Source organism: Xenopus tropicalis, chromosome 8, assembly GCF_000004195.4.
Source record: "Xenopus tropicalis strain Nigerian chromosome 8, UCB_Xtro_10.0, whole genome shotgun sequence".
NCBI classification, from domain to species: Eukaryota; Metazoa; Chordata; class Amphibia; order Anura; family Pipidae; genus Xenopus; species Xenopus tropicalis.
In genome coordinates this window covers 17,787,109-17,805,355 of record NC_030684.2, presented here as the reverse complement: position 1 = coordinate 17,805,355, position 18,247 = coordinate 17,787,109, and the positions used below count along the sequence as shown (strand labels likewise).

The following is an 18,247-nucleotide window of genomic DNA, read 5'->3' as shown; positions in this document are numbered from 1 at the left end:
TAAAATGTTGATGCTCTGTAAAATAATCTTTCTGCGATGTGGGTGTAAACACTAAGCTCCGAGTTATAAACGCTCAGAAGCAATTGTTCAATTGTCAGTTTGCATTGTTATAGGCTTTCTCAATTAAAACTTACCTGAGTAAAAAATAAAATGTTGGCCATTTAGGCAGCCTCTATGCACTCTATCAGCTTACAGGGACTTATTTGGTAGGAAATCTTGTTTTTATTCATCCAAAACTTGCCCCAAGTCAGGAATTCAAAAATAACTCCCTGGTTTGGGGCACTGAGAGCAACATCCAAGGTTGGGGAGCAACATGTTGCCCCGGAGCCACTGGTTGGGGATCACTGGCTTAGACCTTAGGCCCACTCTCCCCTTTCTGTTCACTCACTTTCTGTAGTCTCTTAATTACTTCTTTTTTCATACTATTATCTATCCTTTCCTCCATTTCTTCTCTATAGAATTGAGTAATGGCCACGGTATAGGCATACAAGGCAAATGGCTGGGTGGGCAAGAGGGCCACTGACACGCAGGCAGTTAGTTTACTGAGAGGAAAAAATATTAATAACAGTTGTCAAATATGAGAAATCTGCTGTTATTCAAAAAAATATAGTTATCCAGTAAGTCCCCCCCTTGCCACCCCTCCCCAGTGAGGAATCCTATTACAACCAAATGGGATCACAATGAATTTTAAATGAAACAACTCAGATGCAGTTGAGACTTTTAGCTTTAATTCAGCGGGGTGAACAAAACGATTGCCATAAAAATGTCAGTTGTACAAAACCAAAATTAGAAAAAAAGTTGTCTCTGTCCAAATATTTATGGACCTGATTCATTAGTGCACACTGAGACAGGATTACAAGTGCAATACCAAAGGCCGACCTGGCAAACCCCCTCTATATTTGAAAAAACATCAACAGCATTCATAAAGGTACTCGCCCCATACATGCTCCTTGCACTTGCGTGTACTTGCTACTCGCGGGGAGCGCTAATGTGCAAACGAGCGAGTACTTGTGGGAGCACTAATGTGCCCAACCAGCCTGCTCTAATGAATGATATGCACAAGTGTAGGAATTGATGCAAGAGAACCCTGGAATCATTTCAAGCTGGGGCATTTTCAGGGTTCCACTAGGGGGCTGGCAATCAGCACTACTGACTGTTCATAATCCCATGCTATTGCCGTTAATAACATCATTCGCAGCTTGGCACACAGGCACAATGATGCTGTAATTGTGGGGGAAAATAGCAAATTGCATCCAAAAAGCACTTGGCACTATGTGCGCCATTTACTCATGAGTCTTCTAGCCTATTATGAGGGTGCACAAAATCCATTGCCTCCCTCTGGGATCTTGCTGAGCTACAAATACAAAGTGACTGCTAGGTGGTGGCAGGTAGGTCTTACTTTGCATGCAACTATACCCAACAGTTCTGTTGAGTACACCCTACGTACAAGTGACCCTTCATGCTCCACACTTGCATGGATACCTATGCCTACTAACACTTCTTGTTGTCACTATTGGCTGCTCATATTCTAGCTCAGGGGATCCTCTTCTCTGACTACATCCAATTATTTATATGTTACCTCTAAGCTGTGCACTAAGCAACCACTCCACAATTGTGCAGAAAAGATACATTATTGCTCACAGAGCATGTGAGACAGAAAAAAGTAGCTGAAATACTAGATTTTAATTCAAATTGGATGATAAGCATTCCAAATAAAGGTCAGGAATTTGAAAGAAACAAGTCTTGATTTTATTGGAAGATACAGATTGGAAGTTGGCCGTCAGGGCAGGCAGCAGGCAAGGCAGAGTCTAGTATACAAACCTTGGGTCACAGCAAGCAGAAAAAAAAGGCTTCCCATGGCTCAGCAGAAAATGCACTAGAAAACTCCTACACAGCGGAGCAGGGTTCCAGAATGGCTGGTCACAATAGGTACAAAGGCAGGACTCCCAGGCAAAGTCCTATTGGGTTTTGAAGTCTCTCAGTTAATGGTATAGTGATGGAACTCCTCCTGCGCTGCGCGGCCCGAACACCAAACAATACGACTTGCTCACATGGCTCCTTCTCGCTCAGGATTCAAATGTGAATCGCTTTCCCATCATGCACCTGTGATCCTGTGCCTTTATCTCCCATAGACAGTTCAGCCAGATCCAACCTGGAAGCAGAAAGAACAAAACCATTCTGATCAAGCAGACAGCTCAACACAATATGCAGTTCCAACACAATATGCAGTTTGTCACAAAGTGGGCTGTACAGACTAATGGTAAAAACGCTTGGAATCACCCCCATTTGTTTCCATGGGAATTGCCTGGACCGGGGGCCACGTGACAGTCATTTTGTGGTGATTGCACGGACAATAATGTGGGTGATTTTGAGCAATTTGTTGGCCACACACTGAGCTGCAATTGCTTAGTCGACAAAATATCCTGAATCTGCCTCTGTGCCGTTACCCTAAAGCTGTACGCAGAGGCGGCCGAGTTGGCCGGGCGCTGCTGGAATGACCTCCAGTTCATTACTAAGGGGCAGATTTATTAAAGTGTGAGCCCACCACAGGAAAATTCACCTACTTTCTATTCATTCCTTTGGGATTTTTAGACTTTTTATTTATCAAATGGTGAACTCAAACTTTTATCTTTTGATAAATACACTTCAAAAAATCCTATGGGAATGAATAGAATGTGGGTAAATTTGTATTAAACTCATATTTTGCTAAATCTGCCCCAAATGTACAGTAGTTAAATAACAGCAGTTGGACTCTGTAATGTACAAATGCAGAGAGTTTTATATTGTGAATACTCAGCATAGCAAGTATTTTCTTGAAACAATGCATTATTAAGTGTTCTGCTGCTGTAAAAATAACATGACAATGTGGGGAAACTTATTCCAGCAGCTCTGAGCTACCAGGCCCACTGATGGCAGAGCCCATTGCAGCTATCTGACCAACAAAGGGCAAAGGCTAAGGGCACAGTTTACAGGTCACTTGAAAATTCAGGTACATATATAATACATGCATGTTGAAGGGCATGTTGAAGAAATTGTAATCAGCGCAGCCCTTCCAACTGGATTTTCTAGTCTGGTAACCCTAACTGCATATCATATCTTAAAGAATCCCTTTTCCCTAAAAACTGTTTCACCATATCCAGTGCATTGGCCCCCACACTGGGAGCCCCTTCCTAGTGCAGAGGCCAGAGTGCTCATACCATAGTAAATAAATCTAGTTTACCGTCATTTGGATTTTACATCTACTAAATACACATTTGTGAGTCTGATGCCAAACAGATCCACATTCTGGGCCAAATAGGGCCGATCTGATCACTGAGCCTTTCATTGGACCCAGATACTGGAGGAAGAACAAGACCTTCCTCTTGTGCCACCATCTTACCTTAGGGCAGTGCTTGTCAGAAGTTTCATTTCAAGCTCCTCTCAAAGGTTCAACAATTGACCGAGCCGCTCCATGAAGGTCCAACCTCTGGTCATGGCCCCACCTCAACTAAGGAAATAAGCACAGATATAGTGGGTCATTTACTGTGTCAGGAATATCAAGGGCAGCAATTACATATTGAGCCTAAATGTCTCCCCAACTGAACTGCTGGGCTTTCAGGTGCATCTAGGAGGGCAAATGGCCAGTCTTCCCAATTGACCCTCACTGGCCTTCATGTTGAGGCCACAGAACAAGAAGGCTTATCCTTCTATGGATATTCCGCTGAAATCATGGAGAATGAAAGAACCAGCATTATAACAGTCAAGCAAAGATAATTTGGTCACTTGTATTCACTCTCCCGCGCATACACAGTAGCCATGAAATGAAATAATAACCTAATAAATAAGTAATAAGGAGCATTGGTTGAGTCTGGGTTTCCTTGCCCTTTAAACTTACCAATGGTGACTGTTTGCTGCCCCAGAAGCAAGGTTCTCACGCCTCATGGAGCTCTAGGAGATTCTATCTTCCCCCTGTGTCTGAGTTGCTTTTTACCTGAGAGAACAATTCACTGACGTTAATATACTCGGCTCATTACGGCAGAACAGTAGAAGGGAATACAGAATGTGAGCGCTAGAGTACGGTAAGGATCTGACTGATCACTGCGCAGCCCTACAGATCCCGCAGGAAACTGATCTCACAAAATACAAAGTAAAACAGTGACCCAGTCTAAGGGTAATGGCACAGGGGGAGACGGGCAGCATTCTGTCCCACCAGGAATTTATAGCTCCAAGTAACACTACAAATCTCCTCCCCCCACCCCCCTCGACAGACCCAAGTACATTTCCGCTAATTCCGGTCCAGGCCTTGGCCGATATTTTACCAGCTAGAGCCGTGAAACATCAGCCAGATGGAAACCCAAGTCCCTGGATCAACATGCTACTAAACTTTTAGTATGCTATAGAGTGGCCAATTCTAAGCAAATCTTTGATTGGTTTTTATTATTTATTTCTTTATACTGTGCTAATTATTTGCCTTCTTCTTCAACCTCTTTGCAGCTTTCAAATGGGGGTCACTGACCCAAGAGCCCAAAAACTATTGCTCTGTGAGGCTACAGCTCTATTGTTACTTTTATAACTCTTTTTTTCTATTTCTTCTATTTCTATTTTGTCTCCTCCTACTCATATATCAGTCTCTCATTCAAACCACTTCTGGTTGCTAAGGTAAGCAACCTAGCAACCAGACAGTTGTTGACAATCTGAAAGTTGCTAAACAAAAATTGAATTAAACTACAAATAATAAAAATGAAGACCAATTGCAAATTGTCTCAGAATATGACTCGCTACATAATACTAAAAGGATAGAAATCCCCAGTTATATAGATTTCTATAGCTACAAACCTCTGAATTTCTGAACAGACCCACAAAGCGCTTCCATTAAATATATAATTTGAGCCAATACAAGCAGGGCAGCCTGCCTTCAGATCAGAAACCTGCCAGGCACTTACACTGCGCTTGGGCTAAAATGTTACTCTGACAGCTCTCTGTGCTCAGCTTGTACCCCATATATGCGCACATCCACATTTCAGCATCTTCTCCCTAAGGAACATATGTTGTGAAATAAACAAAAACAATATGTGTATGAGGTTTATTTTAGCTAAATTGCCATGGGCAATAATAAGCCCCAAAACAGCACTGTAGCGCATAAACAGAAGTTAGTGGGCTCCACAGAATATCATTTCAAGACATTTTCATAAACATATATTTAAACTATCATTCCAGACCCCAAGAGGGGGCAAGCCCTAAAGTTACCCCTCCGGCCTGAGCACAGCCCTGGGTTACATCTCCCACTAACACTCTCAATAACAGTTGCTTCAATCGTACAATCCATCTATCAATTCCATCCGTTCAGATTCTTAACTGCTCTTAATGTAAATTTAGGAGCCTGGATATTTTGCTTTTAAATGCATGAAATTCCCCAATCCCTTACATTCCCACTCAATCATTTCCCAGCAGGCCTAAACGGTGCGTTATAGTAATATTGGAATTAGAAGCCCCCTCTCAGGCCCTCTCTCTGATCTAGATGTCCCTCAACCCCTGTCACAACCTCAAATCATAACAAACCCCATTGAATGGGACTTTACTGGGATGTCCTGTACGGCCAGTCTGGTTTAAATAAATATATTGTTTCAATGCGTTGGATAGTTTCATTATAAACACGACACATCATCATATCAGTCATTTAGTATTTATACATTGTTTCATATATTTCTGCCACCAGCAATGATTCACAATCTTCGCAACTTTTTTCAGATAACACACAAGTCAGTAATAACATATTAAGAGAAAAGGGCCGTTAAATGAATAATACATGTACCGTGAGTGCAATAATATATATTATATATCTACAATTTGCATAGCAATAGCTATCAAAATGTAGCCAAATCTGAATAAAATGGGCTATAGGCAGGAGATGCAAACAGCTTATCTCTAACGTTCCTGTCTAATATCAATATTGTCTTTATTAGGTGCCTTGTCACAAAGAAATCTGGATTTCATCAGATGCTCTATTTGTTGTCTCTTTATATATTTATTCTGCCACTCGCTATCACCATGTATTTAGCAGTAACATTAAAGGGAAGCCCCACTCAGAAACTCTTTTGTAGTGTTACAAAAACCCAATGGTTTTAAAGTTGTCTGTAAATGTTATGACAAAAAAACATTTCATGACATGTGACCAGAGATGACTTCACACACAGCAATGTGACAGTTGGGTTTGTCCGTTGGTTGACTTTGTGGCGAGAGGTAAGTCTGAATCCCCTCTGAGAGATTTTTTGCCAAATAACCCTTATTTTAGCTAAAAAAAGATGGGAAATAGTTGGGTGATGCCCCCCTAGACTAGCGGATGTTGCTCCTCTCACAGATTTTAGTGAATTTGGAGAATTTTAGAGATGACATTAATCTTAGCGCTGGTTGGGAGACACAGACACAGGGTTTGGCAGTTTTGCAGTTCTGCAGCAAATACATATATTTTTTTTTGACTGGGGACCCCATAAACATTTGGAGGCCATACAATACATACATTTTTCCTCCCAGTATTGACAGGCTCCTTAGAGTTCTGCCCCTTTGCCCCGGGTATCTGCCCTGCTCTCATGTAGCAACCTTAACATTTAACTGAATACATTTCAATACATTTTTCCTTGCAAAGCAAAGCAATTGGCACAGAAATGAATGGGGTTGATCTTTTCCCATCAGCCTGTACAGCCCCCTAAATGCACTGTGACACCAGGACCCACGCTTGGTTGGCAGCACTGTCCAGAGCCCTTCTTTGCACCAAACTTTTGTATCTCTCCCAATCAAATTCTTCATTCTATTAAAGCTTCTAATAATTGGTGCTACTGGTTATTTATAGAGCAGCAAACATATTCAGTAGCGCAGTACAACTGGGAGGGATACAGAAAGGGAACCCTAGTATATACTGCTATAAATGGCAGAGAGGATCACAAGAGCTCACAGTCTCTTCTCTCTCCTGAAATAGAGCGATTTGAGAGACTTGAGAAATAGAGCGATTTGAGAGATTTGCAGCGACTCCTACCATCCTTGCGATATAGAAGAAGATACAGAAGAAGACACACAAAAGTCTTTTTATAGACTACACCTTTTCTCCACAGCAGAAGAACAAGAAGAACCTGCCGGACCCATTGTGGTTCACCTGGTAAGGAACCAGCATTTTTCCCTCTGCAATATGTATTACATAGTAGATGAGGTTAAACAAGAGGCACATCCATGGAGTTCTACCCCTAACTCTGATCTTTACTGTGTTTATTTGGGGTCTTTTAATTTGACATCTTTAGATTAACTCTAACCTTCCCAAATCTCTATTTTATATGACAGAGGCAGCAGAGATGGGCATGAGTGCCAGCAGCCGGCAGTACTACGAGTACCGCTATGGAAGGTAAGCGCCCCTAGTGCTAATAAATACACATTGCTGTGGTATGTGGGCTAAGAAATTCTAATTATTATTACTGAGGATTAAAGAAAACCTGCTGGAGACCTTAATGTCTTCTTGTTTCCTGCATTTCTGTAGATCTCATGGTGGATCCCCCCTGATCGGGACATCTTCGAGATCAGGGATTTTGAAGATCCACGGGCGGGTCCCTATTTGGAGTGCATTAGGGAACAGATAAGAGGAGACATCAGGATGGCACTCTATGATCTGTGGATGGCCAGAGATTGTGTGAAGATCACAAAGTGGTGGCAATTTCGCCTGAAGGCCGACTTCCGAGGGGACTACAGGTACATCAAAGCCCACCTAAAGGGCCTCTACAAAGACCTAGAGGCTATCAACAAGGTCATCCTGACGCGGAACAGCGAGAGATATTAAGGTGCAGTATAGAATCCATCCTTCTTTCCCTTTCTTCTTTCTATGCTGTTTGCTGAAATGGAAATATTCCCTAAATGATGGCTATTTTGTAATGGAAAGGGGCTGATGGACTGAAATCAATTGCAATTCTCAGATTTTGTGCAATGTGTGAAGCTCATGTAAGATGCCAACGTTGTGGGGAAAAAACCCACTTGTTCAGTGTTTTAATTTTGCTTCAGCGCCCGATTTGATATTAATGTGCCCCTAAGTGTAATAGGGTTTCTCCAGGGATATCGCTTGCTAAGGTATAAATAAGTTCTTTTGTTTGATTTTTGCAGGTGGCCCTCGGAACTAAAAGGCAAAAGCTAAGATCTGCCCAGATCCACCTTCTCTCCTATCAACCGCAATTCCACCAGCAGTGCCTGCACTCCCATCCACCGTAATTCCACCAGCGGTCCCTGCACTCCCATCCACCGTAATTCCACCAGCGGTGCCTGCACTCCCATCCACCGTAATTCCACCAGCGGTGCCTGCACTCCCATCCACCGTAATTCCACCAGCGGTCCCTGCACTCCCATCCACCGTAATTCCACCAGCGGTGCCTGCACTCCCATCCACCGTAATTCCACCAGCGGTGCCTGCACTCCCATCCACCGTAATTTCACCAGCGGTGCCTGCACTCCCATCCACCGTAATTCCACCAGCGGTGCTCCTCCTTTCATCTAAAATATGGTTCATACACAAGAGCACCTTAAGGTGCTTGGTAAAAACTGCATTCCCTTTCCATCCATCCCTCAGACTGCAGGAGCCGGGGTCTGCAGGCTGCCTGGGGCCCAATGGAATGGTGTGTATGCTACCATATTCCCTTGTTTCCCTCACCCTGCTTCCCTTGATTATGGCAAGCAGGGTGAAGGCATTGATTCTGGGAGCAAATCCGATTGCCGTTAAGGAGTCAGGAAGGAATTTTTCCCTCTAATGAAGCAGATTGGCTCAAAGCTTCTCAGAGGTTTTTTTTGCCTTCCTCAGAATCAATGAAAAACACAATTTATTATTTGTATTATTAATAAAACTGTGATTTTCACAGATGAACCATCAAGCCGTGTGTGTGTCTTTATTCTGGGTATTGGGCTCATTTGGAAGGGGAAACACATAGAGGGGGGAGACTGTGAGAATAGAACAAATCAGCAAAGTAGAGACACTGAAAAGTGAAAGAAGAAAGAAAGAGAAATGTACACATGTTGCTGCTTTATAAGAAACCCTGCTTCCCACTGTATGTGTCAGTCTGATTCCTTACACCCCCCAGCACTTCAGTACCTGTGAGTGACACACACCAGTCCTCCTGCGGGTATGGCTGCTCCACCAAGCATTCTCACACCGGGCTAACGGGCTGAGCTTCTGTTTATAATGGGCATTCTTGGCATCCTCCCATCATTCCCCATCATGGCATCCAGCCCTGAGACCAAATCACTGAAGGGTAAAATGCACAACACAATATTCATTGGGCAGATGTGAAGGTGCCTGTGGGTACAAAACCTGCTCCTGTAGGGTTACTATGCAGCCATATTCCCTGGATACACAGAATATTGCCAGGTGAGCAGTAAAGCACAGAACCCACCCATGTTATGGAACCCCCATACTGAGGGGAAGGGAAATCCTTCTGATTTCCGACAAACAGGTAACGCTTTTGTATGTATCAAATCCATTCCCTTTTCAAAATATATGGATCCCTAGTCCTGCCGGTGCCATCTGAACCAGGTGCAACTGAATGAGGCACCGGGAAGCAGCAGCGGGCAGAACCCCTGTGGCACCGCGCCGTATACAAGAGCAGAATAAAGACCTTCCTAGCATTGCTTGATACAAACACCAGCATGGCGTAACATCAACATTCCCCTAAAGCTTTAAGCTACTGCCAGATGGGACTTATTACCCGCTGTGTGTGGCACCCAGGCCCATGCCAGCGGATTGGCTGATACTTGGCCTGCGTTTATTATAACAATCAACAGCGATACAAGCAAAACCCAACTCTTTCACTTTAATATGCCAGCGTTGCCCCCCTGTCCTATCTCTGCCCCAAACTGAGACCCAATTCTGTTACTAACACAGTTTTATAGAAGAGTAACACAATTACTGCTAGAAGTAAAGCTACAGAGGAGAAAGGGTTAATACTGTGCCCCGCGTGTGTATCCCAGTTTGTTACATGCTATTATTCCCATCATTTAGTTATGAAGAATAGCCCCCAGTAATGTACAGAGGGGTAACAGCCCAGAGTGGGATCCGCTCTCTGCTTGCCAATAGCGTGCCAGGAATCCGCACCACTGCCAGATATTTGCAGCAATGGAAACGATATTAAACCCCAACGCTGCTCATGTTCAGACAAAATCGCCGGTGCTGCTACCTATGGGATTCCCATTACTAGCCGGGCAGAGCAGTTTATATACGGCAGTACAAGCAGACAAACAAGTGCCCGTGCCCTGGGCCGAGCATAGATGGAGCACACAACTAGCAGCTTCATTCTACTTATACTTTATTGTAGTTTGGGGCGTGTTTTGGGGAGACCTGCACCTTTTTCAAGCATCCTGGCAACACTAAAATAAAGTCTAAGCAAGCAGCATTCACCTGCTCTGTGTGTGCTCCTTCCCATTAATACTATGTACTATGTATATAAAACATTGCCTTATGGTGGATGCAGGGTACTGGGAGTTGTAGCACCAAAGCCACTGGAGCTGCAGGACCATTCATGCGAGTTCCCCCAAGCACAGAAGGTTCCTGCACAGCAGCAGCGGAAGGTAACATAGGTTCAGCAGAACAAGATGGCGTCAGTAGGGCAAGATGTTACCAACCTGCGTACCCACCCCATGTACAGCTTTGTTTGGGTAGCGCCATTGTACCCTGTGCAGGAGCTGAACTAAGGGTTTGACTGTACTACTAATATTTCTCTCCTATTCATATTCCTTTCTCTCTTTCAAACCAAAATTGGGTTGCTAGGGAAAACTGGACCTAGCAACTAGCTGTCTGTTGAAACGCCAAGACACTCAGCTGAACAAAAAGCTAAATAATAGGAAAGCTAGAAAATAAAGACTAACTGCAAACTGTTTTGGAATATAACTTTGTACATCACACTTAATGCTAATTTAAAGGTCAACTTCCCCCTTAATAACAGTGGAACAAATCTACAAGCGAAACCAAGAATGCCGCAGGGGTCATTTATAAGCGGAAGTGCGGCATACAAAGTGCCATTTTAAGTAACCATGTTGTATTTTAGCCCAAACTCAGCATTTTTACCCCCCTACAATTCCACATGAGCCGGAGAGATGGTGATGTGCCTGACACAACTGCGGCCCAATGGCGCCACCATCTGGAGAAAGCAGGTATGCGCTCAAACTGAGGTGCAAGTTCCGCAAACGTGCCGGGCTAAAGGGAAGTGCTGGGCAGTTTAGTGCCGGTATGTACAGCATTACATAAGGGTATAGAAAAGTGACAAAAATATCCCCAACTTTACAGAAGAAAGCCAAATATTTTTGGACACTACACGTTAGGGTGAATCTGAACGGGGTAACCACGTCTCTCTATTCCAAACTACTAAGTTGCAAAACTCTTCGTAAATTAGCGCTTTGAAGCAGCACCTAAACATCACCTTACAGCTTGCATTTTACATCATTTCTCCCTAAAAATGAATGGCAGCGCCACAGGACCCCGAACAGTTTAATGCCTAATGTGCTTAGGATTACAACTATACTCACTATCCCACAGTTACACTCTGTACCCCTGAGACCATCTTGCCTTACTATACTCACTATCCCACAGTTACACTCTGTACCCCTGAGACCATCTTGCCTTACTATACTCACTATCCCACAGTTACACTCTGTACCCCTGATACCATCTTGCCTTACTATACTCACTATTCCACAGTTACACTCTGTACCCCTGATACCATCTTGCCTTACTATACTCACTATTCCACAGTTACACTCTGTACCCCTGATACCATCTTGTCTTACTATACTCACTATCCCACAGTTACACTCTGTACCCCTGATACCATCTTGCCTTACTATACTCACTATCCCACAGTTACACTCTGTACCCCTGATACCATCTTGCCTTACTATACTCACTATCCCACAGTTATACTCTGTACCCATGATATCATCTTGCCTTACTATACTCACTATCCCACAGTTACACTCTGTACCCCTGATACCATCTTGCCTTACTATACTCACTATCCCACAGTTATACTATGTACCCCTGTATGGGGAAGTTTAAAAGAAAAGATTTAAAAATACTCAGTGGGGGGGGGGCTCCTATGCTTCATTCTGCTAAAGGTGACTGACCAATTGTGTAACGGAGAAATTAACACTGCTGGGGGCAGATAAAAATGGGTAGGTAAGGTAAAGGTAGGGTGAGGTAAAACTCAGTGGTGTTGCTGACAGAGGGCATTAGTTGAAAAATGAATAGGTTAAAATCTGTGCAAGGAGTTGAGTGGGTTCCGCGGCAGGACTTAATTGGTTAATATATTCCTAATGGAGCTAAAAAACATACAGGGAGCCATAGATACAGATATGAGGGCAACGAACCTACTATATAAGTATCTACTGTACTGTAATGATTGGAAGGAAGTAGAATATTGCTTTGCTCCAAAGGCCACAATGCAACAGCATGGCTAAAGCCCCTTCAGCAGCTCCGTATTATAATTATTCTTATTCTCTATAGCCGAACAGTCCCTCACTCTGCTGTGCTGTAACTATGCTAACTGTTCAGCAATAGCGACTAAGGATAATGAGAATACGGAGCTGCTGAAGCACAGATGGGTCAGTGAGCTCTAATCTTATCAAGGGGTTAATAGTGCCATGTCTGGGGGCAGAGGCAAAAGAGGCTTTGTAAATGTGTAGCAGGAAATGATAAACTATTAATGGGTTAGGGCACCGGCACACAGGGCGTTTTCTTACGATAAACTGAGATACCGCGGGCGAAGAAACGTCCCTAGTTCCCTTCTCACAGGCAATAATGGAAATCGCCGGTGGGGAAACCTACAATGCGCTTCCGCTTTCCTAAGTTGCCTCGCGGGGAATCTTTGGCCGACTTGAGAAACCGGAAGCAGCGCGTACGTTTCCCCCCAGTGATTTACATTATTGCCAATGGGAAAGCATTTTCAGGAGAGCAGTCGCCGGCGGTAGCGCAGATTTACTGCGGGCGACTAATCTCCTAGTGTGCCATCATCCTTACCAGGGAGTTGGTAGGGGGCAGAGGCAGAGGGGGCTGAAGAGAGACAGCAGGGAGCAAACACACTGCTAAGGGTTAATATAGAGGGATTTCTCTCCATACTCACCCCCTGCAGCTCCTCTCTGATCCTCCTTCTCTCCTGCTCATGGTATGTGCCCCCACCTGTATAGTCTGGCCAGAAATGGGCCCCTACCCTGATGTACCGCTCCATTAACTCCACACATGCCTGGAAGATTGGGAAATGGGAAATGAACACTTTGTTAACACCACACAAAATACACTAATTATACACACAGTGAGAAGCAGTGAGAACCATAGCGTCAAATCCAATAAATACACTGATCTCTGAAACCCCAGACCCCTTACCCTTCCAAAAAGCAGGTCTCCTGTAGGCTGCCTTATGTTGTACCTGAAGATCTCAGCATGATAGAGTTCAGAAAGGGCTCAAAAATCTTGTGTGCTGCCCAATGTTCTCAGCAGCCCCCCTTGTGGTAGGCAGGAGAATAGCACCCAAGCAGGAGAAACCCCTTTAGCTCTTTAGACTTGGGCCCCAGGGCCGCCATCAGAAATCACGGGGCCCCTCACAACTAAATTTTCTAGGCCCTCCCACGCCCCCAATGGCCCCTCCCCCAGTGACCCCTCCCATCAATACAAAGTACACACAGACATTGGTAGCCAGGGCCCCCTAAAACATTGGTAGCCAGGGCCCCCCTAAAACATTGTTGGTCCTCCCCCAAATTACTCATACTATGGCCCGCTCCCCGCTGCTTACTGCTTCCTCCCGTGTCCTTTGGCTCCACCCCAGACCAGGGCCCAAGCATACGGCTGCTTTTTCCAGGGCCCCCCCAAGCATCCTCCAGTTCCCCCCCCCAGTGTTCTCCTGCTTCCTCCAGGCCCCCCAAGCATCCACTAGTCCCCCCCCCCCCCCAGTGTCCTCCTGCTTCCTCCAGGCCCCCCAAGCATCCGCCAGTTTCCCCCCCCCCATGTCCTTCTGCTTCCTCCAGGCCCCCCCAAGCATACTGCTGCTTTCTCCAGCCCCTCAGCCCCTAATATCCTTCAACTCCCCCATCACCCTCCAGTTCTCCCCCCAGTGTCCTCCTGCTTTCTCCAGCTCCCCAAGCATCCTTCAGTTCCTCACCCCCTGCTGTCTCCCCTGCTGGTTCCTTGACGTCCGCCGCTATGTCCCACTGCTGTCTGCGGCATCTGCGCTTTTATAAAGGTTGCGCCCCGTGCGTGTGACGTCACTACGCATGGGGCGCAACCTTATATAAGTGCAGATGGAGCGGAGAGCAGCGGGACATAGCGGCGGACGCCAGTAGTGACAGGGCCCGGACTCGATTAAAGGGGGCCCGACCTAAGAAAACTCTAGCACGGCCGGGCCCCCTTTAAAGTTAGAAACGTGGATGATTGTCCCCCCAGTGCCCCCCTGATGGCGGCCCTGTTGGGCCCTATAGCCAATTGGTGTCTAAACACCAATATTAAAACTAAAACAAATATATATTAGTTGGTGCAAGAATAAAAATTTAAATGGTAGAGTGAATTATTTGCAATGTTAAAAGTGTAATTCAGAAATAAAGTACCCCATACCTATCAAGTCACAATTCTTTCAGAAGTATAAATGAGGTGCCAACTAGTGATGAGCGAATATGTCCTGTTTTTGAAAAAAATTTCCAAATCAGTGATTCTTGACATACAGATGTGATGTATTTAAACGCGGGCAACTTTTTTTTCCTAACGCGCAACTTTTTTTGATGCGCACAACTCTTTTCATTTGTTGTGCAACATTTTTTTCTCACTCAAAAATCATTTAAGTCAATGGGCGCTTTTTTCCCCTCAATTTTACATTGCGTCTTTGATTTTGTCTTTTTTTCTCCAAATACATTAAAAAAAATTTATGTCCCAGTTTCAAGGAAAAACTTCACTATGGCGAAATGTGGAATGTTACTGTGAATCCACGTGGGGCAAAAAAATGAGCTCATCCCTAGTGCCAATAGCTTTCTTTAGATGTGAACTGGAGAGGGACATGGAAAGCTCTAGCTATGGCTCTGCAAGGCCCCGGCTCTTCTATAAAGCACAATAGCCTTATTGTACCCCAACATTCCAGCATTCCCAATGCCCGTCATACTTTTATTACATCCGATGACTCTGTCTCTGGCCTTATCAGTTACCTTCCCCTTCATGCCAACTCTGTCCTCCTTCCTTTCTGTGACCTGTCAGCACCCCCACAATGCACCACATTAGAATCCCGCAGGTCTGTCCCATCTTCCTCTTCCCTCAAAAATGAATAAACTCCCTAGCGCAACATTGCGGGTTCTTTCTTGCCTGGACTTGGAACAGTAGCAGGAAGGTTGTGTTGAGGCAGAACTTTGCTCTGAATGGGTGAGTGCCACAGGGTAGGGCTAAACGCAGCTTTTGGATCCAGGTTGCATCCCGCTAACTCTACATTATAAGTTATATAACGGGTATTAAACATGCAGGCGCGGTGGATTGTGTGCCGAAATGCATACTCACATGTTTCAGCACTGAAATCCGCTGTGTGCACCTTGCCGATACAGTGGCTCAGGGGGTGGGCATATCTGAAAGCTGATTGGATCGTAGTGGTTGATTCTTGGCCTTTTGGCCCTTTTATTTTAAAATCCCATAAAATTACTCTAGAAAGCCCCCAGAATAACATGCCTTTCTCCCTGCATCTAGATGTATTATGTTTACAAGCAGCTGAACTGCAGCTCTTTTACAGACTTGTCTAGCATATTTAATAATAGAATTACACAGCGGGGAAGAAAAGAAGCATAGAATCCAGCATTAGTGTGTAGCCATACATTTATTTAACCCTAACTTTCTGCCCCGTGTACCTGTGCCAACATCCAGCATTAGTGTGTAGCCATATATTTATTTAGCCCCCACTTTCTGCCCCGTGTACCTGTGCCAGCATCCAGCATTAGTGTGTAGCCATATATTTATTTAGCCCCCACTTTCTGCCCCGTGTACCTGTGCCAGAATCCAGCATTAGTGTGTAGCCATATATTTATTTAGCCCCCACTTTCTGCCCCGTGTACCTGTGCCAGCATCCAGCATTAGTGTGTAGCCATATATTTATTTAGCCCCCACTTTCTGCCCCGTGTACCTGTGCCAGAATCCAGCATTAGTGTGTAGCCATATATTTATTTAGCCCCCACTTTCGATCCCGTGCACCTGTGCCAGCATCCAGCATTAGTGTGTAGCCATATATTTATTTAGCCCCCACTTTCCATCCCGTGTACCTGTGCCAGTATCCAGCATTAGTGTGTAGCCATATATTTATTTAGCACCCACTTTCTGTCCCGTGTACCTGTGCCAGCATCAAGCATTAGTGTGTAGCCATATATTTATTAAGCACTCACTTTCTGCCCCGTGTACCTGTGCCAGCATCAAGCATTAGTGTGTAACCATATATTTATTTAGCCCCCACTTTCTGCCCCGTGTACCTGTGCCAGCATCCAGCATTAGTGTGTAGCCGTATATTTATTTAATCCCCACTTTCTGCCCGTGTACCTGTGCCAGAATCCAGCATTAGTGTGTAGCCATATATTTATTTAGCCCCCACTTTCTGCCCCGTGTACCTATGCCAGCATCCAGCATTAGTGTGTAGCCATATATTTATTTAATCCCCACTTTCTGCCCGTGTACCTGTGCCAGCATCCAGCATTAGTGTGTAGCCATACATTTATTTAGCCCCCACTTTCTGCCCCGTGTACCTGTGTCAGCATCCAGCATTAGTGTGTAGCCATATATTTATTTAGCCCCCACTTTCTGCCCCGTGTACCTGTGTCAGAATCAAGCATTAGTGTGTAGCCATATATTTATTTAGCCCCCACTTTCTGCCCCGTGTACCTGTGCCAGCATCAAGCATTAGTGTGTAGCCATATATTTATTTAGCCCCCACTTTCTGCCCCGTGTACCTGTGCCGGCATCCAGCATTAGTGTGTAGCCATATATTTATTTAGCCCCCACTTTCTGCCCCGTGTACCTGTGCCGGCATCCAGCATTAGTGTGTAGCCATATATTTATTTAGCCCCCACTTTCTGCCCCGTGTACCTGTGCCAGCATCCAGCATTAGTGTGTAGCCATATATTTATTTAGCCCCCACTTTCTGCCCCGTGTACCTGTGCCAGCATCCAGCATTAGTGTGTAGCCATTTATTTATTTAGCCCCCACTTTCCTTCCTGTGTACCTGCGCCAAGAATAAGCATTAGTATGTAGCCTTATATTTATTTAGCCCCCACTTTCTGCTCCGTGTACCTGTGCCAGCATCCAGCATTAGTGTGTAGCCATATATTTATTTAGCCCCCACTTCCTGCCCCGTGTACCTGTGCCAGCATACAGCATTAGTGTGTAGCCATATATTTATTTAGCCCCCACTTTCCATCCCGTGTACCTGTGCCAGCATCCAGCATTAGTATGTACCGATATATTTATTTAGCCCCCACTTTCTGTCCCGTGTACCCGTGCCAACATCAAGCATTAGTGAAGCCATATATTTATTTAGCCCAAACTTTCTGCCCCGTGTACCTGTGCCAGCATCCAGCATTAGTGTGTAGCCATATATTTATTTAGCCCCCACTTTCTGCCCCGTGTACCTGTGCCAGCATCCAGCATTAGTGTGTAGCCATATATTTATTTAGCCCCCACTTTCTGCCCCGTGTACCTGTGCCAGCATCCAGCATTAGTGTGTAGCCATATATTTATTTAGCCCCCACTTTCTGCCCCGTGTACCTGTGCCAGCATCCAGCATTAGCGTGAAGCCATATATTTATTTAGCCCCCACTTTCTGCCCCGTGTACCTGTGCCAGCATCAAGCATTAGCGTGTAGCCATATATTTATTTAGCCCCCACTTTCTACCCCGTGTACCTGTGCCAGCATCAAGCATTAGTGTGTAGCCATATATTTATTTAGCCCCCACTTTCCATCCCGTGTACCTGTGCCAGCATCCAGCATTAGTGTGTAGCCATATATTTATTTAGCCCCCACTTTCTACCCCGTGTACCTGTGCCAGCATCAAGCATTAGTGTGTAGCCATATATTTATTTAGCCCCCACTTTCCATCCCGTGTACCTGTGCCAGCATCCAGCATTAGTGTGTAGCCATATATTTATTTAATCCCCACTTTCTGCCCGTGTACCTGTGCCAGCATCCAGCATTAGTGTGTAGCCATATATTTATTTAGCCCCCACTTTCCATCCCGTGTACCTGTGCCAGAATCCAGC

General features: G+C 44.9%; 1 long non-coding RNA gene across 4 annotated transcripts in view; it reads right to left on the bottom strand.

Annotated features, from left to right (window-relative positions):
- Nucleotides 1-13,150, bottom strand: part of LOC105945132 — a 99,905-nt gene extending 86,755 nt beyond the window's left edge. For 2 of the 4 annotated variants that reach the window (XR_004219658.1, XR_004219655.1), the window contains exons 1-3: nt 4,923-5,024; nt 3,875-3,970; nt 3,380-3,487 (exon numbers count right to left, since the gene is read on the bottom strand). This is a non-coding gene — a long non-coding RNA (uncharacterized LOC105945132). Of the gene's footprint in view, nt 1-3,379; nt 3,488-3,874; nt 3,971-4,922; nt 5,025-9,091; nt 9,128-13,109 lie in introns of those variants that run through there. The other 2 variants (XR_004219656.1, XR_004219657.1) reach the window with 2 other exon arrangements.
- Nucleotides 13,151-18,247: the final 5,097 nt, after the last annotated feature.